The sequence below is a fragment of the Microcebus murinus genome, chromosome 23 (genome assembly GCF_040939455.1).
Source record: "Microcebus murinus isolate Inina chromosome 23, M.murinus_Inina_mat1.0, whole genome shotgun sequence".
Classification (NCBI taxonomy): domain Eukaryota; kingdom Metazoa; phylum Chordata; class Mammalia; order Primates; family Cheirogaleidae; genus Microcebus; species Microcebus murinus.
This window is the reverse complement of record NC_134126.1, coordinates 12,137,948-12,160,381: the sequence shown is the minus strand read 5'-3', so window position 1 is coordinate 12,160,381 and position 22,434 is coordinate 12,137,948. Positions and strand designations below refer to the sequence as shown.

General features: G+C 38.2%; 1 long non-coding RNA gene across 1 annotated transcript; it reads left to right on the top strand.

Moving 5' to 3' along the window:
* The first annotated feature begins 2,831 nt into the window (after positions 1 to 2,831).
* Positions 2,832 to 5,924, top strand: LOC142863867 (uncharacterized). The gene is made up of 3 exons (XR_012914510.1): positions 2,832 to 2,900; positions 4,632 to 4,719; positions 5,772 to 5,924. It is a non-coding gene; the product is annotated as an uncharacterized LOC142863867 (long non-coding RNA).
* The last annotated feature ends 16,510 nt before the right edge of the window (positions 5,925 to 22,434 follow it).

The following is a 22,434-nucleotide window of genomic DNA, read 5'->3' as shown; positions in this document are numbered from 1 at the left end:
TTGCTTTTTAATGATATCTTAGGCTAACTTGATAATCTCTCGTTTTTTTTGGTTAATTAAAAATTATTAGTTTTACTGCCTCTATCCACTGGATAAAACAAAAGAATAGTATCTAATTATACTCTAACTTCCTACTTTTGTTCTACTTTGAACTGTTTATTTTATTTTATTTTTTAGAAACAGGGTCTCACTATGTTGCCCAGGCTGCAGTGTACTGGCCATTCACAGGTGGGGTCACGGTGCATTATAACCGTGAACTCCTTCACTCAAGTGATCCTCCTGCCTCAGCCTCCTGAGTAGATGGATTACAGGTGTGTGCTACTGCACCTGGTTTTATTTTTTACCACTTTTTAAGAATTGAAATATAACTCACATAGGATTAACTCTTTTAAAATGTAGACTTCAATGGCCTGAATACCGACTTTAAGATAGCATTGTCAAAAGACAATATTGCAACAAATTTAGTTAAAGGATCAAATTGGCTTTTATTTGCAGTTCATAAATCAGTTAGCATCTCATCTAAAAATAGAGAGGTGCTATGCTAGGCAAGGCAGAACAACCAGTTTTTATAAGGTAGCTTGAGCAGGAACAAGGAAACAGCATCGTAAAAAAAATTTGGACTCATCGGTTAACATTAGATCACTTCAAGTTATTTTTTTTGGTAAGAGTTAAAACAGGAGATGTCCTTATCATGTTGGCTTAAAAAACTGGCCTGTTTGGGGGGTTTGGCTGTTCTCTCTCTCTCTTCTGATTTCTCTGAAGGTCAGATAAACAACTTAGTTTTAGTTAGGTAGCATGGGACTTCCGCATGAGTGACTCCATTTTGGTTTGGTCTGTTGGGGGCCTCGTGCAGAAGCTCAGTCCAAAACTATGATCTCCCATAAATGTTAACAGCATCCACAGCTTTCTTAAAGCATGGTTTTCTGCAGTATACTTCTTTCAGTCGACATATTGTAGGGGCAGAGGGAAAACTTCCTCTCGGCCTGCTGAAGATTTGCTGAAAATGAACTAATAAGAGGCAGATTCATAGAAGAAAAGAGCATGCAAGATTTATTTAACATGCATAAACACAGAAGCCATACACAAAGTAAAAAACCCAGGTGGTTGAGACTTACATACTGTCTTCACAGGCAGACGTTATTTTGTAAGTGATTGTCTTTGGAAGCTGGATGGGACGGGTTATGGGAAGGCGAGAGCCAGAACTGCACAGGGCAAAGGTGATCTTCTTATGCAGACGAAGGCTCCTGGGTATTCTCTCCAAGCTGCCCTCAGAAGAATAAATGAAAAGTCTGTCTGGGCCCAGTGACAACAGTTAGTTTCATCTCTTTTCTGATGGTTGAAGTTGATCTTTCCAGGTTATGTGATGAGATTCCTAGGGAGGGGGTGTTAAGACAATTGCATTTCTTTTTTCCACTGGGAATACCTCCTGGTGCTTTGAGAAAGAAGATTAGAGAGACCGAGAGCCCCGGGGGTGATCAGAGAGACCTTGGTTCTGAGGCCTTTCGATTTTCAAAGCACTCAGCATGCCAAAGCACCCTATTTTGGGGAATCATTTTCTATTCCCCAACAATATGAATGCCCTTTTCTATTCTTAAAGCACAGAGCCCAGCACAGTGTCTGGCACTTTCTTGGCTCTTAATAAATATTTACTGAATGAATGAAAGAATTGAAATGGCTGCCATTGGTTACCGAGTTGCCCATGACATGCTTAAAAATAAAAACTTTGAAGACTTTCAGCATTTCCTTTAACTGGCTATGTTGGACTTTTCTTGCTTCTTTTTGTAAATCACATTGGCTAACAGAACAGGGACTAGCATGACTGCCCTCATTAAAGTGACATTTGAATCTGAGTGTTGAAGATGTCATGTGATTAAATGGCAGGTGTCACTCCTGTTTCTTTAATCATGTTCCTATTGCACATCTCTTTATAGGTTTTAAAAAATTCTTTTGCCATTACAGACATTTCTGCTCATGGAACTTCAGCCTGCAAAACCCAGGAAGCTTTCATTGTGGGACCTGCCAGTCCACTTTGGGAATGTGTGCATGTGTATACACAGTTCTTTGCTCTTTCCTGGAGCCATCTGGAGTCCCAGCCCAGGGACAATGAGGTCTTCAGTATCTGCTGATAGATCAAGGCCATGGAATTCCATTTATAGTGTGTATCATAGGAAACTTCAGGGGAGTAGGAGCACAGCTGCCCTGAAAGAAGAAAATATTATGGATTTTGAAGTAGTTTTGATATAATTCATTTATTTTTATTTTGTTTTTCAGTGGCTTTTTTGTTAAGCCCAATTACTAAAATCATGGGTATATGTATCAAAAATGTGTGCGGCTTAAACATCTTCCTGAAGGAAGGTTCCATCGACAATGGGACCATTCAGTTTTTGTTTTTATGTCAAGTTCAGCACTGCAGACAAATTCTGTTGAAGTGAAAAATATAAACAAAACTTTCTTCCCACAGATAAGTCCCGTTAGGACAGCCAGACTGGCACTAACTCCCCACGTGCTCTCTAGGGCTACGCGTCCTGTGAGAAGCCACAGCCACACGCGCAGCAGGGCAGGTGGCGGGCGTGGGAGCCCGGGCCACACAGCGGGAGTCGGCCACAGGCTCCAGGACACCAGGTACATACCCTGATCCTGATGGAGAGGCACTCTGTGGGATGTCATTGTGCTTAGAATTAATTCAAAGGTTAATCATTCAAACTTACATTTGAGAATTTGCACTTGTCGCCGTGGAGAGGATCCCACAGGAAACACTAGCTTTAGTGCTCTCTCACCTCTTACCTGGATTGTTGTCATTGCGTCCTAACTGGTGTGTCTGCCTCTGTTCTCAGGGGACTCGAACACTAATTAAGATTGCCAGATGAAAGACAGGATGCCCTGTTAAATGTGGATATCAGGTAAACAACCATTTTTTAAAATACAAGCTTGTCCCCAAATATTACATAGGATGATGATATAATCACATATCCTGGAATGACATGTCACTAAATCCTTCAAAGACGTTTTTCACGGTTAGTGCCGACCACTTCCACATCTCGGTATCCAGCCTCATTTTGTGTTCTCGGCGGAAAATCCCCTTAGTGGAGTCTTGCAGGCAACATGTTGAAAACCTGACTTATCATCTCCCCGTCCATCTTCTCCATTTCAGTGACGTTGCCACCATCCGCCCAGTTCCTGAAACTGCCCTGGCCACGCCCTGAGCCCCATATGCATTTGTGGGTCTCTGTAAGTTTTCCTGGGCCCTTTTGTTCCTTCCCCTATTTGGTGTCGGCAACCAGCGATGCCTTTACTAAGATCACAGCACAGCATTTCCACCGCTCTCCCCTTTGATGTGTCCTTCCCTCCAATCAAGTGACTTTCAAACTTCGGACATAAAGTGTGTGCACAGAACCAAGTTTCCTGCAGCTATGGTTACCCTTACCACCTGTGGGGTATTCTGACATTTTCTATTCTGTTCCATTTAAGAACAACAACAAAAAGCCAGTTGGTAACCTCTTGAGTGGATGAGTTATGACCTGCAGTTTAAAAACACGTCTATTCCACTTTATAAAGAACAACCAGAATGGTCTCTGTAAGCCCTTGGGCAGATCACAGCATTCTCTTACTTAAAACCCTTCAGTAATTTTTATACTCATTATCCTTAGATAAAGTACAAGATCTTCTTGTAGCTTTAAAAGCCTCCCACTCGCTCTGTTCTCCCTTCCGTGAGCTGGCCCTCCTATCTGGAGAGCTCGTCTTCCCTTTCTTCAGAGCTGATTCCCCGCAGCGATTAAGTCCTTCAGGCCTCAGTGGCGTTTCTTCAAGGAGGCCTCACCGACCTCTGGGCCTGGAGGAATCCCTTCACCGGATGTTCTCCCACACTCAGTGCTTTCGTAGCAGAGAGAAACTTCCAGAACAGTAGTCACTCAAGTGCTCGCCGTCCTTGAGAGGCTCTCCCTGTCACTCAGAGCAAAATCCAGTCCTCACAGCGGCCTACACGGTCCCGTGCGAGCCCCTCCTACCTCACCGACCGTGTCTTCTGCTACTTTTTCTCTTTTTTAACTTTGTTCCAGCCTCACTGGCCTCCTTGTTATTCCTCCAGGGTGGCCAGGCACCCTCCTACCTCAGGACCCTCGCTGTTCCCTCTGCCTAGAACCCTCCCCCATATTAACGTGGATCTCTCATTTCTTTTTCTTTCTTTTTTTTTTTTTTTGAGACAGAGTCTCACTCTGTTGACTGGGCTGGAGTGCTGTGGCGTCACCCTAGCTCACAGCAACCTCGAACTCCTGGGCTCAAGTGATCCTCCTGCCTCAGTTTCCCGAGTAGCTGGGACTGCAGGCATGTGCCACCATGCCCTGCTAATATTTTCTATTTTTGGTGTGGGGGGGGTGGGTCTTGCTGTTGCTCAGGCTGGTCTCGAACTCCTGAGCTCAAAGGATCCGCCCACCTTGGCCTCCCAGAGTGCTAGGATTACAGGTGTGAGCCACCAGCCGACTCTCTCATTTCTTTTCATTCTCCTCGTCTTGTCAGTGGGGCCTTCTCCGATTGTCCTATTTAAAATGGCATCCACCACTCTGACTCTTCTTATTTTCTTCTCTGCTTTATGTTAATTAATTAATTTTGCTTTGTTATCTATCTCTCTCTACTAGGATGGAAGCTTTGTGATGATAAAGGTTTTTCTCTGCTTTCCTCACTGCTAAATCCGCAGCTGCCAGAATAGTGCTTGGCTTGCTGAAGGTACTCAATAAATTTATTTGTTAAATAAACAAATATGTAAATAGATGAATCTTGTCTATATACTTTTGAATATTATAGAATATGGCCTCATAAATATATGTATGTTTTTGCACGAGAAGAAGAAGGGCTTGTTGGTCACGTCGTGATGTTTTGTTTTCATCTAGATCCTACCATGAGAAATACTTAAAACTTGTTTTTTTTTTTTTTTTTTTTTTGAGACAGAGTCTCCCTTTCTTGCCCAGGCTAGAGTGAGTGCCGTGGCATCATCCTAGCTCACAGCAACCTCAAACTCCTGGGCTCAAGCGATCCTCCTGCCTCAGCCTCCCAAGTAGCTGGGACTACAGGCACGAGCCACCATGCCCGGCTGATTTTTATATTATATATATTAGTTGGCCAATTAATTTCTTTCTATTTTTTTTATGGTAGAGACGGGGTCTCGCTCAGGCTGGTTTTGAACTCCTGACCTTGAGCAATCCGCCGGCCTCGGCCTCCCAGAGTGCTAGGATTACAGGCGTGAGCCACCGCGCCCGGCCTTAAAACTTGTTTTGCATTTGGTATAATTGATGTCACTCTTCTTGTCTGAAAAATGATGGCATGAATCTTTTCTTTTAGGGATATTGGCTCTTTGCTTTTCAGCATAATCTTCTAGCAGGTTGTTGATTTTTTAAAAATATGGCTTTAAAAAAATTTAGCTTGAATTTTGTCACAAAACAAAGATGTTATTTCCAAGAGAAGGTCAAGACCCGCATGACATTTTTTCATTCTAAACATTGAGATAGTTTTAATAATGCTTGAACCTTCTCCAATATACATGAAAAGCAATGAAGAAATAAAAAACAATTAAGTTGTTAATTTAGTACCTACAGTATGACTAATAGTATTTTCTCAATTAACTTATGATTAAAGGCTTTAACTTTCTAGTTCCTTAGGTTTTCTGTATCTAAAGTAGAGAAGCAACACTAGTACTAATTGTTTTAAGCTCATCGAAGTCTTCAAGTGTCTATATTTTATCATTACTCCATGGGTTAAAGACTATTTTTCTCATTATGTAGGTGAAGGCTGATTGAACCTAGAAGAGTAATAAACATCCCTTTGGAGACTTAGTCCTAGGAGAGGAGGTAAGAGGCTTCATTGTAAAGGTTATATGGCAATAAATATGCTGTTACAGAAAGTGACGAAAGAGAAAGAAAGAACATCTGTGCTCCTTTTGCCTTTTGTACCAAATATAGGGAATTCCAGGTATCAAAACCAACAGAAAGTATTTTCTTATAGGATATTTGGAGCAGTTGGGAATGGTCTTTTTTTTATATAATTTTATATATATATATATATACACACACACACATACATATTTATTATTGTTATTTATTTTTTTTATTTTTTTGAGACACGGTCTCCCTCTGTCACCCAGGCTGGAATGCAGTGGCACAATCACAGCTCACAGCAACCTCAAACTTCTGGGCTCAAGAGATCCTCCTGCTTCAGCCTCCTGAATGCCTAGAACTGTACATGCGCACCATCATGCCTGGCTAATTTTTAAAGTACTTTGTAGATTTGGGGTCTTGTTTTGTTGCCCAGGCTGGTCTAGAACACCTGGCCTCGAGTGATCCTCCCACTTTGGCCTCCCAAAGTGCTGGAATTACAGCCACCATGCCCAGCCAATAATATTAATATTTTTAAATCAAGGTGATTTATTCAATAGTTAACTGGTTTTTTTTAACATTATACTTTTAAAAGACATTTTCTACACTATATTCATAGCTCTGGAGAAAAACTCATTGTCAGATTTCACATCTCAGTTTGTAGTTGCGAAAATATGGCACTTATATACTTAACGTGATATGTTAAGCAATTTTATTTGTGAAGCTGGGAACTAAAATATAACTTTGGTAACTCTACTACTTCTGCTTCAAAGAAGGCAGAACTCCTTAATGTTTTATATTTGGTGCTATCTTAATTTTACAGATCACATTCTACATATATTTCCTTTTAGGCTAATTCCCATTTGCCTTTATTCAAAAACGCAGTTAAACCATGAACAATAGCTCAACATAAAAGGTCTCCATAAGTGTTTGATGAGACTGCTCTAGCTGGGGGATGGTTAGGAGCTGTATATCAAGGATGCTTGAGCAATGTCAAGATTTCTACAAAGTGGTAGCCTTTTTCTAATCTCTCTCTTTTTCTCTCTCTCCTCTTCCTGTGCCCCTCCCCATGCCCGTCTCTCAAGCATAAATAATTTAAAAAGAATATCAAAGAAAAAAATGGACAAATTAATATAAAAAATTAAAAGCATAGTCAATGAAAATGAATGTCTCCTTCTCCAGGTACCCCTTTGAACAAAGTCTCCTTTTGCAGTGGCAACATTTTAAGTTCCTCTGCTAATTTCTTATCCTTGATTTATCAACTCTGGGCAATATCTACTGACTCCTTGCTGTAAAGGATGGGATGCATTCTCACAAAAATTCTACCTCCATTTCTGTCTTTTACCTCCTGATGATATTTGTTAGCTCTTATATATTCAGTTCTTCTCGTGGCCGCCTTTTATGACTTTGGATACTATAGATGGCTTCTATTTCAAACTGATTTTTAGAAGTACCTATTGACTCCTTGCTTGGAAAATTCAGGAAATTAGCACATGTATCTGTTGTTCCACTCTCTTCTTCTGAGATTCCTTGGTTATGTTTTTATTTTTACATTGTCATGACTTATAACAGTCACATGCTTCCTTATCTTCTAACATCTTTATCAGCTCCTGGTTGCCCTCAGGATAAAGTCCAAATTCTCTACTATAGTAAATAAAATCCTTAAACACCAGCCCCATCCTCTCTCCCTGGCCTAATCTGCAGTACAAGGAGTTGTAACTGACCTCATATATACCAGGGCCTTTTATCTGCCTGGGACTTTGCACATATTGTTAAGTGGAATTTAAACTTTTCTTCTTTCTTTCTTTCTTTCTTTCTTTCTTTCTTTCTTTCTTTCTTTCTTTCTTTCTTTCTTTCTTTCTTTCTTTCTTTCTTTCTTTCTTTCTTCTTCTTTCTTTCTCTCTCTCTTTCTCTCTTTCTTTCTTTCTTCTTCTTCTTTCTTTCTCTCTCTCTCTCTCTCTCTCTCTCTCTCTCTCTCTCTCTCTCTCTCTTTCTTTCTTTCTTTCTTTCTTTCTTTCTTTCTTTCTTTCTTTCTTTCTTTCTTTCTTTCTTTCTTTCTTTCTTTCTTTCAGACAGAGTCTCACTGTGTTGCCTGGGCTAGAGTGCCATGGTGTCAGCCCAGCTCACAGCAACCTTACACTCCTGGGCTCAAGCGATCCTCCTGCCTCAGCCTCCCGAGTAGCTGGGACTACAGGCATGTGCCACCATGCCCGGCTAATTTTTTTCTATATATATTAGTTGGCCAATTAATTTCTTTCTATTTATAGTAGAGACAGGGTCTCCCTCTTGCTCAGGTTGGTTTCGAACTGACCTCGAGCAATCCGCCCGCCTCTGCCTCCCAGAGTGCTAGGATTACAGGCATGAGCCACCACGCCCGGCCTCTGACAAATTCATACTCATGCTTCAAGACTCAGCTTCAATGTACTCTTTGCTAGAAGCCTTCCTGCTTCTTAATTTTCTAGGTGGTCAGTCCCTCCCATGGGTTCTCACTTCCCTCTTGCTACCTCCTGCCCACATGATGCTTTCACATGAAACTGCAATTTCAGGTTTATGCATCTGTTTTTTCTTCTTGAGTGTGGGCATCAAGTGTGTGTATGTTTCATTTCTGTGTCTGTAGCATCCAGGGTAGTGTCCTCATACGGAATAAATAATTGAATAAACAAGAAAAAGTTTTAACAAAGAGATCAACTAGTGCATCCAGGCTTTTATTTCTTTCTTTCCTAAATTGATTTTATTCAGCAAAATTTTCAGTAATCTTATTCTGGTCATATTTGTGTTTATCTACATTCTTGGGGGCAGTAATTGAAGGAGAAAATCATTTCTGCTTGTATTGCTGGTAAATAAACATTTCACCTCTTCTACACTTGGCCCAAAAGTGAAGAAGGATAAGAGAAACTTGTAAGTTTCCTTTTGGAAATTTCTAGAAAGCTACCACAAAAAGCTATCAAAGTTTTGGAAACTTTGATTAAAAGCTACCACAACTTAGTTTTTATCAATATATACCGCTTTAGAAATTTAAATGACAGTGCAAAGGGAGGGTAAAATGACTTTAAAGGATATTTGTTATCAAGTGTGCTAAATGAAAATAATTTATCATTTATTTCTTTAGTGAGCAATATGGGATTTATTGAAGAATTCATAAAGGCAACGGAGGAAAAGTTCTATATCCCTTATCACATTTCCCCTCCAAATACCCACTGGACATCTCTTCTCTGCAGCCAGTTACTCTGTGTGTGTGTGTGTGTGTGTGTGTGTGTGTGTGTGTGAGTGTGTCTCTCTCTCTTTCAGTCTTCCTCCAACTTTAAAAAATCTTACATTTTCTCCAAAATTTCCATGCATGAAGCTAGACTGCAGATGTACAAATCCTTGTCGGGTCAGACTCTCCAAGCAGACCAGTCAAAACCCTTTCTGAACAAATGAGCTCTCCTTAAGGTGATATCTCATTCTAGCTGCTAAGAAAAACAAGGTTTGTCTTTTATTCCTTTTGTGTGTGTGTGCGTTAAGTACATTTAAAAAAAATCACTAAATAAACCCTTTAAGAAGGAAATCAACTCCCAGAAGTGATATTTATTCAAAGAGATTCCTTAGAAACTTCTGTAGCTGCACCATCTATTTTGAGTAGGCATGTGGCCACAGGTTCAGCTGAATTGGCCCAGTTTCATTGCTCTATTGACTACAATCGGTCCACGTGTTGAACTTCGTCACTCATTAGATTTCGGTTATGCTCTTCATTCCTCCTGGTGTAAAATCGATTAAAGGCAATGGTGAGAAGCCACTAATGAATTAAGCACCCAGATATAATTATAATTCTGTATGTTCTGAGACAGTATAGTGTTAAAAGGTATTTAGGCAATATGTGAGCCACCTTGTCAAAGGCAAAGTAGTGAAGTGGTGAAGACCTGAAGCCACCCTGCCCAAGTTCGAATCTTGACTCTCTTGCTTTGAAGCTGCATGACCTTGAGCGAGTCACATGGCCTGTCGGAGCTTTTGTCCTCATCTGCCGATGGGGAATGCGAATATGAGTTAACATGTGTGTTAAGCTTAGCACAGTGCCAAGCTTATTTGACTCACAGTAACTTCTACCAATTATTATTTTCTTTGCAAAGAACACATAGGGACAAAAGCAAATGACATTTCCCTATCGTAGTAACTATGAACCGTTGGTAGTGTATCCGTCCAGAACATGAAGTATATAGGTAGTTTTAACCAAGACGGCAGTAGCACAACGGGAATGTTAATGCCACTTTAGGAAAGACTTGGTTGAACAAAACCGAACTATACAGTTTACAGTTTTTCAAAAGAGATTTGCTTTAAAAGCCTCGCGTCTATGTTACTCCCTGATTTTTAAGTAATGAGAAAGTAGTGGAAGAAAATACAAGGTGATATAGTTACCTAAGAATTCATACATCAAATATATTCAGAATTCACAAATTGTTATCATGTGTTCAATATTCATATCAAGAATTCTGGACAAATAGCTAAGCTACGGGGCTGGGTCTCTCTTTAAGTTCATATATATGTATATGATAGTTTTAAAAATTGGCCTTCTATATATTCTATTTCTGGGTGTTGAGGGAAAAGCTGTTGCTTAGCAACCAGTTGTTTCTGCTTGGCTATGTAAAATGGAAAACCATGCAAATCAGAGGCAAATAATTCTCTTTATTAGGAGTGCTGAGTTACTGGTTTAACTATTAAGTTGGCTCCCAACTTGGTTTAGGGTTCCTTGTGTGGAAAAGATAAAATATGAAACTGTATCATGATATTTACTAATTAAAGAACACAGATTAATTCGCAAGATGTAAAATAGTATATAAAAAAGGAATCATTTGAGATTTTTTTTAAAAAAATTACCTAAGTTTTAAGGTAAATGATAAAAGTTTTACATAGAAAGTATTTACATCTTAAAACAAAAAGAAAAAATTAAAATATATGTACTAAATGCTTGAGTTATATCCAACAAAAGATAGGTTTACTTAAATATAATTTTATATGTATTTTCTTCATGTATTTTAGGTTTTTACCAAAGATTACTTGCTAGGGAAAGATAGGTTAAGTCATATAAAGGTGAATCTCTTAGATGTTGCCAACAAAACTGTCAACTGAAGCTAAAGAATATTTATTGGAGTGAAAGATTTGGTGCTGGTAGTAGTGTGCTCAGAATGGATGGAATATTGGAGAACCAGGCTTGGAGATGGACTAGAACCTTGAGCATGCCAACGACTTCTTGAGGTCAGAGCTGTTGCTATTGCCTTGTGTCTCTCTCAAGCTTCAAAAACCCAGGGGAGAGCATTGCCTGGCTGATTCCTCAAATACCTGCTCCTTGGCTGGGGGGAGTCAGGGGCCAGGAAGGATCCGGTTCCTTCGACTTCCATGGAAGCGTGCATCTGGATTTACAGGACTGAACACTGCACAGGAGATTTCCTTTTTCCAAAAGGAATTCTGGGTGCCATTAGGAAGAAAGAAATTAATGCTAGAGATGTATGTATGGAGATATAGATATATACTGTAGAGATATTATCTATAGTTGACCCCTGAACAATGTGGGGGTTGGGGATGCTGACCCCCCTGCATATAATTCTTGACTCTCAAACTTAACTGCTAGTAGCCTACTGTTGACTGGAAGCCTTATCAATAACATAAACAGTCAATGAACAAATATTTTGTGTGTGTATGTATTTTATGCATTGTAGACTGTATCCTTACAATAAGTAAGCTAGAGAAAAGAAAATGTTATTAAGAAAATCATAAGGAAGACAAAATACACTTACAGCTCTGTATTATATTTATCAATACTTCAAGCTACATTATTTGTTTACAAGATGAATCATCTGTCAGGAATGGCAGGCCACTGTGTACTTATCAAGCAGTTCAACTCGGGGAATGTCATGACTTTTTTCTGTTTCTTGGGAGCACTTCCAGCATCACTAGTGTACTTTGTATGGGTCTTATGGTGTTATTCGAGGTTTATTGTATGCACTAAACATGATGAAAAATATGTGAGAACCATGAAAGATCAGTTACTTTTTACTGCAATATGCTATTTATTGGAGAGCACTGCTCTCATGGAGATGATTAGTGTCACATGGTGTTTTCAGTGGAGACTGACACTTGAACTTGCCACAATAGCAACAGGAAGTGGCTATGAAATTATTACAGGAGTACAGTATGTACTCCAGTTAATTTTATGCAGTTATGATTTAATGCTGCATCTCTATGTTTGTTTACATTGCTCTCAAGTGCAAATGGTGCCATGAACAGTCTCTGTGCATAAATTTTTATAAATTTTAACTTTTTATAATAGATTTGTATATATTTTATGGTACTAAATGATAAAATAGATGCTACATATATTTTATGCATTCATGACATACCTTTCTTAATTTTATTTGATATTTCTAGGCTACACGTGGTTCACCTATGAATTTTTTTTGAATTGTCACAAATCTCCAAAAAATTCTCCAATATATTGAAAAATATGCACATATAAGTGAGTGCACACAGTTCAAACCCATGTTGTTCATGTAAAAATCCCCATTGTGGTAAGTCTCCAGTAACTCATAATCCACTCATGTGTGACCTTAGTTCCTTTTCCCCCTCATGTTCCTCACTTCTAAAGTGTATGTAGGCCGGGCGTGGTGGCTCACGCCTGTAATCCTAGCACTCTGGGAGGCCGAGGCGGGCGGATTGCTCGAGGCCAGGAGTTTGAAACCAGCCTGAGCAAGAGCGAGACCCCGTCTCTACTATAAATAGAAATAAATTAATTGGCCAACTAATATATACAAAAAATTAGCCGGGCATGGTGGCGAATGCCTGTAGTCCCAGCTACTTGGGAGGCTGAGGCAGGAGGATCCCTTGAGCCCCGGAGTTTGAGGTTGCTGTGAGCTAGACTGACGCCATGGCACTCACTCTAGCCTGGGCAACAAAGCGAGACTCTGTCTCAAAAAAAAAAAAAAAATAAAAAAAAATAAAGTGTATGTAAAAGTCACCAAAGGCCAAAATGACAGGCAAGAGAGAAGTCTATTTCTTTCTCATGAAATAGTCAAGCTTAAGTAAACGAGGACTGTATGGCAGTACAAGGGATCAGGCTCTTTCCGTCTAGTTGCTCTGCCATCCTCAACATGCAGCTTCCATCTGGTGGTCTAACGTGGGTACCCCTGCATCTCCCACTGTGTCCGCATTCCATCCAGTGGGAAAGTGAGAAGGGCACAGGGGAGAGCATGCATCCCTTCAGCTTACATGTCATTGTCCAGAGCTTAGTCACATGGCCACACCTAAGAGAAGTGGGAAATACAGCTCTTAGTTGTTATAGATGGGTAGAGTAAAAGTTTTCTGGCATACCATTTCATAACAAACTTAATTACTGTCTTACTGTGCTCAAACAGAAAATGCCTACTTCTTTAAAAAATAACAATAGCAACCTAAATGTTAACCCAAAGAAACAAACCCTGAACCAAACTAACTAATAGTAGAAAATGATGAATAAAATTCTTATAATGTGGGTTTTCTATAAGCAATAAACTGTTGTCTTTCAAACTATGAGGGTAACATATGTTGTACTAAAGAAATAATTGACCTACTGACATCTCTGACTTCTACTGTCCCAGGAAGTGGATGAGTAAGGGCATCCTTAGGTGTAGTTCTGCCACTTTCAAGATTCCCTTATTTCACTAGCATGTTGCTGAAATCCTACACAAGTGCTTTGATACTCAGAAGAACATGTGATCTTCTATCAAAAGCCTTACAAATGTACATTCCCTTTGACCCAGAAATACTACTTCTAGAAGTTTATCCTAAGGGAAACATTGAGGATGAAGGAAAAGATTTATAAGGATATTTATTGCAAAATTATTTATTGTAGTAAAAGATTAGAAACAGCCTAAATATCAAAAAAATGAAAGTGTATACATAAATTATGTTATATCCATACAATAGATTGCCACTCTGCCATTAAAAATGATAGGTGGAGAAATATGTTTATTGACATGGAAAGATCCTCATAATATAATATTAAATGAAATATGCAGATTATAAAATATGTATTCAAGTCTATAAATTAAAGCTATACATATTCTTTTACTTATTTAGTTTATAATTAAAACATAATTATATATGTTTATGGGATACAGTGTGATGTTTTAATACCTGTGTACATTGTAAAGTGATCAAATCAGGATAGTTAGCATGTCTATCGCCTCAAATATTTATAATTTCTTTGTGGTGATAACTTTCCAGATCTTCTTTTCCAACTCTCCTGAAATGTACAAACATTGTTATTAGCTATAGTCAGCTTACTATGTACTAGAATGCCAGTACTTGTTCTTCCTATCTAACTATAACTTTGTACCCCTTGACTGATAGTTCTCCATCTTCCTTTCCCCCTCCCCTCCCTAGCCTCTGGTAACTACCATTCTACTCTCTATTTCTATGAGATCAACTTTCCTGATTCCACATGTGAGATCATGTGGTGTTTGTCTTTATGTGCCTGGCTTATTTTATTAACATTATGTCCTCTAGGCCCATCAATATTGCTGCAAATGACAGAATTTGATTTCTTTTTATAGCTCAGTAATATTCCATTTGTATATACATGCCACATTTTCTTTATCTGTTCACCAGTTGATAGACACTTAAGTTAATTCAATTTCTTGGTTATTGTGAATAATGTTACATTAAATATGGAAGCGCAAATATCTTTTTGACATATGGACATCATTCATTTCCTTTGGCTATATACCTGGTGGTAGAATTTCTGGGTCATATGATAGTTCTATTTTTAATTTTTTGAAGAATCACCATACTGTTTTCCACAATGGCTGTATTAATCTATATTCCCACCAACAGTGTATAAGAATTCCCCTTTTTCTACATTCTGGCCAGCATTTGTTACTTTTTGTCTTTTTGATAATAGCCATTCTAACTGGAGTGAGGTTATAGCTCATTGTGATTTTAATTTGCATTTCCCTGATTCTTAGTGATGTTAAACATTTTGTCAGGTACCTGTTGGCCATTTGTATGTCTTCTTTTGAGAAATATTTATTCATGTCTTCTATTTTTTAATTAGAGTATTTTCCTTTTTGCTATTGAATTGTTTGAGTTTTCTGTATATTCTGGATATTAACCCCTTGTTGGATGCATAGTTTGCAAATATTTTCTCCCATCTTGTGGGTTGTCTCTTCACTCTGTTAATTATTTCCTTTGCTGTGCAGAAGCTTTTTAGTTTGATGCAATCTTATTTGTCTAATTTTGCTTTTGTTGCCTATGCTTTTATGGTCCTTTCTAAAAAAAATTTTGTCCAGACTAATGTCATGAAGCAATTCCTGTTTTCTTCCAGTAGTTAAATAGTTTTAGTTTTAATCTTACCTTTAATTCTTTAATCCATTTTGAGTTGCTTTTCATATAAGGCAAGAGATACGTGTCTAGCTTTATTCTTCTGCATGTGGACATGCAGTTTTTCCAGTACTTTTTATTGAAGAGAATTTCTTTCTCCTAATGTGTATTCTTGGCACCTTTGTCAAAAATCAATTCACTGAAGGTATGTTAATTTGTTTCTGGGCTCTCTATTCTGTTCCATTGATTTATGTGTCTATCTTTATGCTGGTACCATGTTGTTTTGGTTACAGTAGGTTTGTAGTATATTTGAAGCCAGGTAGTGTGATATCTCCAGCCTTGTTCTTTTTGCTTAGGCTTGCTTTGACTATTTGGAGTCTGTTGTGGTTCCATATGAATTTCAGGATTGTTTTTTTCTATTCATATGAATAACATCAATGGTATTTTGATAGGGGTTGTTCTGAATCTGTAGGTCACTTCGGATAGTATGCACATTTTAATGATATTAATTCCTCCAATCCATGAACATGGGATTATTTCCTTTTTTTGTGTGTATTGTTAAGTTTCTTTCATCAGTGTTTTACAGTTTTCAGCAAAGAGATCTTTTACCTCCTCAGTTAAATTTATTCTTATGTATTTTATTTTATTTTTTGTAGCCATTATAAATGAGATTACTTTCTTGATATGTTTTTCAGATAATTTGTTATTGGCATATAGACATGCTACTGATTTTTTTATGTTGATTTTGTATCCTGTAACTTTATTAAATTCATTTATTAGTTCTAATAGCTTTTTGGTAGAGTCTTGGGATTTTCTATTTTCTATGGTCACGTCATCTGGAAACAGGGACAATTTGACTTCCTCCTTTCAAATTTGGATGTCTTTTATTTTTTTCTCCTGCCCAATTGCCTAAGACTTTTCATCCTAGGTTGAAAAAAAGCAGTGAAAGTGGACATATTTGTCTTGTTCCGTATATTAGAGGAAAAACTTTCAACTTTTTCCCATTTAGTATGATATTAGCTGTGGGTTTGTCATATATGCCCCTTATCATTTTGAGGTGTGTTCCTTTTTACTAATTTGTTGAGAGTTTCACCATGAAAGGATGTTGAATGTTATCGAATGTTTTTTCTGCATCTATTGAAATGATAATGCGGATTTTGTCTTTGAGTTTTTTAATGTGATGTATTACATTTATTGATTTGTCTATGTTGAACCATCCTTGAATCCTTGAGATGAATCCCACTTGGTCATAGTGAATGATCTTTTAAATGTGTTGTTGGATTTGGTTTGCTAGTATTTTATTGAGGATTTTTGTATCTATGTTTACCAGAAATACTGACTTATAGTTTTCTTTTTTTTATTGTATCTTTGCCTGGTTTTGGTATCAGGATAATGCTGGCCTTGTAGAATGAGTTTGGAAGTATTCCTTTCTCATCAACTTTCTAGAATAGTTTGAGGATAATTGTTATTCTTTAAATGTGTGGTATAATTCAGCAATGCAGACTTCAGTTTCTATGCTTTCCTTTGATGGGAGTGTCTTTATTACTGCTTCAATCTTTTTTTTTTTTGAACATTTTAAATTACTTCTATGCTTCAATCTTGTTATTTGTTATTGGTCTGTTCAGGTTTTCTGTTTCTTCATGACTCAATCTTGATAGGGTGTACATGTCCAGGAATTATTTATCCATTTTCTCTAGATTTTCCAATTTGTTAGCATATAGTTATTCATAAGATTCTCTTATGATCATTTGTATTTCTGCAGTATCTTTGCTTCTTTGTATTTTTGAAATTAGGAAAAAAAGAACATATATTATTTGTATAATCACCCCTCCCTTTTTTAACATAGAAAAGAAAGTAAAAGCTGTGTTCTCTCACCTCTCAACCAGACTCAGAATGATATAGGAAGACAGGGGTTCTCCCAGGTGGATCTGCAGGGAGGATCTTGCCCTAGAAGCAGTCCTTCCCAAAGCCTCTATCTAGACAAAGCAGATTGGTCCCTAAACAGACAGTGGGGTGAGACTGACAGAGCAATGAAGAGGCTCACGCTATGGGGACTGGTAGGCATCAGATAGGTCAGTATGAGGGGATGGAATCTAGATTGAAAGGAATCAAAGAAAGAATAGGAAAATAGAAAATAGGAATATAGGATACTCTTGAGGAGTTTGTCAGTTTAAAGGGCAATAGCAATAATAATAATAGATAGTAATAATCATCATTGTTTTAGTTATTTTAGGGAGAATCTAAACAACATTCAGGCAGATAGGAAGGAGTCACTAGAGAAACAGAAAACAGAAGAGACACAGGGGCAGTGATTCTCTGGAGGAGCCAAGGCCTGGGGAAGGGGTGGGCTGGGGTCAGGGGCACAGGTGGAATACTTGACCTGCGAAAGTACAGAGATTATTTAGTTTTTCTGAGGCAAGACAAAAGAAAGAAACATGAGTTAAGAGCCATTTGAATTTTGAGTGGAGGTCTTAATCCCAACTACAAAGAGGGAGGTTAGTACTAGAGGCTGGAGAATTGTGACTTACAACCAGGGAACAGCGGGAATGCGATGGGCCAGGCTTGACATTGTTAATAGTATGTGGGATTTGAGTTTCAGGATCACCATTGAAACTGGCTGTTTTATTTCAGTTTGTCCTCAAAGAATTTTGGGTGGGAACCCAAACACTATCATAGTTGGTAACAACCATATTTGACTCTCTTAGGTAACACAGGAGTCTGCGTCTAAGTTATTGGGTTAATAAATAAACTTCTTGGGCTTAGAAATATTTTTTGTGAATAGACTTGTGAGTCAGAGACCAAACCTGTTTCCTTAAATTTAAGTAGATTCTGGAGAAGATAAGAAAGATGTAAATGTTTGTCACATATGTTCATTCTTAGAAGCTGTTCTGAATTTAGTCTAAAGTCAGGAATATAGGAACATAAGTTAGGACTTATAGGTATAGATTTGTAGAAGAACAAGAATTTGGAACTATCCTAGTCATATGCTATTGAAGAAATGCAACTGGAAGAGCCTTCATGAAGAGTCACATTACTGGGCCCTTCCAAAGGCAGATTAACCATTGGAAAAACAAAGGCTTTTGGAAAGCTGTTATTTGTCTGGTTAAATTTATTTAGGCGTGTGTCTTTCAGATCGTTTAGATGTATTTTTTTTACCTAGCAGCCTTGGCTCTTGATTACCATTCATTTAAGAACAATAATTTCTGTTCTTTTTACATTGCATAATTAAAAAAAAACTATTTGACTTCTTTGGGCTCTACCTTTTTAAACTATAAAAGATAGGATGAATAATATTGGCCTTCCTCACCAAGGTTCATGTAAAAATTTCTCCTGAAAGGAAAGAGTTGGACCTTTCTATTTTTATTTTTCTGCTGTCTTAGCTTTATAATCATTAATCATGTACAATTTCCCATTATAAATAATATCTTCAAGGACAGCACATGGTCTGATATACAGAGAGGGCTAGAAACTCTCTGTCATGGTGATTAGCCTCATCTCTCCTCAGGACAATGGGGGTACCACATTTTTTACAAAGGTTATAACAGGATAATGAGTCCTTTCACATGGATTATCAGATAAGACTCTTAACTGTAAGTGCCAGAATCTCACTTGAGCCAGAGTAGACAAAATGGCAACCATATTATTAATAGTTCATATAATGAAACTGCCAAAAAGACAGGAACCACAGAGCTTGGGCAGCTGATGGCATAAGGACTCACGTCTCCTTTCTCATTTTCTTTCTCTTTGTATGTTAACTTCATTGTCTGAAAACTCCCCATAAGGCTGACATATCCCCAGTTTCTTCCCTGAGAGGAAAGAGCTCATTTTCTCTGGAAGTTAAAAAATCCTGGGAAAGGGGCTCATGTCTGTGAGAGAGGGAGCGAAGAAATATGGGTTATATGTGGGGTACTGGGATGGGCAGACATCACTGGAACCACATAGCGGAGGAGGGGAGCAGTTCCCCCGAAGTCCAGTGCCGCAGGGCCACTGAAGCGAGGAGACAACCATGGCAGTCTGTGTGTCTTTTACTGCAGAGAGATTAGAGCAGATGTGAAGTGTTAACAGACAAAACTCCGTTGCCAATTTTATAAACGTTTGTCCCTGCCACACAAAAAATGAACATAAATAAGAAATAATCTTTGCCCTAAAGAATGTTATAACCCATGGAGGGATTAGAAACTGCATAGGTAATTATGATTCAAGAAAGAATATGCTAATTATCACGAAAAGCTTCCAATGTGCTCTAGAGAGTTCAGTGGGCAGGGAGAGACTGGATTGATTTGAACAGGAAAGACTAGGGAGATGGTTTGGACCTTAAGGAACATTATGATTTTGGTAAAAGAGGTACAACTTTGGACAGGTGTTGAGAGGACGCTCCATCCAGCTGAAACTGCATGAGGGATTCTCCTATGTGGGAGAGATGAGCAGAAGGCATTTGGGGAGCTGCAGAGAATCTAGCTGCAAACTGAAGGTGTGCCTTAAAGGTATATTGTCGGAGGTCCTTAAATGCCAAGCAAAGGACTGTGCACCAGTTGAAAGGGTGGAAATTCACTATGTGTTTACGGTGAGTGGAGAAAGATTTTTCATAGAGTTTAGGATAGGAAGAAGTACAAGGTTTATTTTCTTGAAAAAACAAAAAGAGAGAGAGCAAGAGAGAGGGAGAGGGAGTGGCCATGACACACGATTGAAGGACTAGAAATGTCTGGCCCCAGGGAGAAGTGGCTCAGCATTTTTAAAGGGCAAAAATGACTTTTTTTAACCTGCTTCAGCAGACTGATGACAAAAGTGGCAGTGAAGCTGCTATAGGTATCGTTTGTTTCTGTTTTTTCTGTGAGGCTGGTTCATCAGAGCCTTTGGAATTTGTTTCTGACAGGAACTGAGGCAGAGAGCAGGCGTGGGGGGTTCGCACCCCTACTGTCCACTCAGGGCTCTTTAGGGCTGAGGAAATGGGACTCTCTTAGAAATAATGAGTTAGGCCACAGGTGTTTTAATTAAACAAACAAAGGGAGTAGTTGTGTTGTGTTTCCTTTTTAAAGGGGCATTATGTGTTGTGAATTTATTTCTCTTATTTTTTGTTTGCTAGTTTATTTTTCTCTGTTAGGCAGGTTATTAGTCAGGCCACCTTTCAGGAATTATCCCATACTTTCTCTTGCAGAGACCGATGGGAGCACCAAATGATCTATAAAAGAGGAATTTTGATCTCTGGACATGCTTAATTGCAGAGCTCTAATACAAGAAAGCATGACAGTGCCTGAAAGAGAGATGAGTGTCTGCTTCACTGTTTCTGTCAACGCCTCTGATGTTAGAATACGTACAACAGATTGACACAGAAAGTTGGCAACATCGCTTATTAAGTGAGAAAATTAAGCAAGAAAATAATTTTTAAAGCATTGATAAGGTAAGCCAGAGGTTCTCAAGGTGTGGCTTTGGGTCCAGCAGCGTCAGCATCACCTGGAAATTTGTTAATAATTCAAAATCTTGAGCTCTGGAAGCGGGGCCCAGCGATCTGTGTTTTATTTAACAAGCCCTTCATATAATGCTGATGAATGCTTACGTTTGAGAACCTCTGTGTGGTAGGCTGAAAATGGCACCCCAAAAGGTATTCACAACTTAATCCCTGGAACCTCTAAATATTACCTTATTTGGCAAAAGAGTCTTTGCAAATGTGATGAAAGATCTTGAGACAAGAGATTATCCTGGGTTATCTGGACAGATCCTGAATGTTATCATACATATCCTTATAAGAGAGAGACACAGAAGGAGATTACACACATAGAAGAGGACGAAGCACTGTGATCACAGTGGCAAGTCTGGGTCGGTGCAGCCACAAGCCAAGGAATTCTGGCAGCCACCAGAAGCCGGAGAAGGAAATGAATGGATTCTTCCACAGCGCATGTGGGAGCAGCGAATCTGATTTCAAATTCTGGTCTCTAGAACTGTGAGCACATAAATTTATTTTCTTTTAAGTCACCAAGTTTGTGGCAATTTGTTAAAGAAGCCAAAGGAAACTAAGACACACTCAAATAAGGAATGAAGAACTATAGGATAAAGTACTTAAAAATGTATTAGATTCTTATAAGAAAATGTACTTGCTATTATTAAAAATTTCTAAAAATAGTGATTCTTTTGTATTAAATAAAATTTACCACATCTAAAACATTTTTCCTAATACAGTTTGCCATCAAATGTGAAAGTATAATAATTTTCATAATGTTGGCATCAAAGTGGCCTTGATGTATCTTGATTTTCATACGATAGCTAATCTCATAGGAAAGGAAACAAATTCTACTGACAAAAGAAGAAAAGCAAGAGACCTTTTGCTTATAGATGAGATTTTTGCATAGGTCAGAGAGCTTTAATAAAGCTTTTATGGATAAGTAAATGTTCTTAGGAAATAATATGGGACAATGTTTCATAATAAATATGGGAAGCCATTTTATCTATAATCTATGCTATTTGATAAAATATTCAAGCTCTTTTTAAGATACCTGGAACATTCCAATACTTGTAATAATTTGTCTTCTCAGACCATTTTCATATATATATATATATATATATATATATATATATATATACATATATATCCCACTTATTCCTTACACCTATTGTTTGAGCTGAGCAGGGGAGTATTTTTATTTTTCTTATATTAAGATAAACAAATGATGCTCAGACAAGTTAAGTGACCAGCCTGAGGTCACAAAAATGGTAGATGCTACATTTGAGATTGGAAACTCCCCAAATCTCCTGTACTACATGATTTGCAGGATTCCAGTTTTCCCCAGCTGACTTCAATGAGGCATATTCCTGTTTGTGGTTAATTACACTCTGGTCAGAGACATTGTGATCTAGTCCAATCCATTCAACAGGCATTTGCTGAGCATCTGTCGTGTGTCTGGAACTGTGCTGGGTATCAGGGGGAACACAGAGAAAGTGCAGGACATCTCACTAGCAGGGCGGAAATGCTCATGTAAATGAAGTGAATATGTATCAGAAAGAATAAAGCCAAATGCCACAATCTGGGAGGCTTTGCACAGATAAACCTTGAAGAATGGATCTGATTCAGGAGGTGAAAGGTGGAAAAACATTCCAGGAAGCAAGAGGGGAATGTGTGTGGGGGTGGAGAGAGAGTCACACAGCAATTTTTATGCAGAGAATCTTTAATATTTCCAGTGAACACTGCACCCTAGAAAAGTAAAGGCAAAGCAATACTCATATGTAAAAATTAAAACACATTTTGAAAACTTCT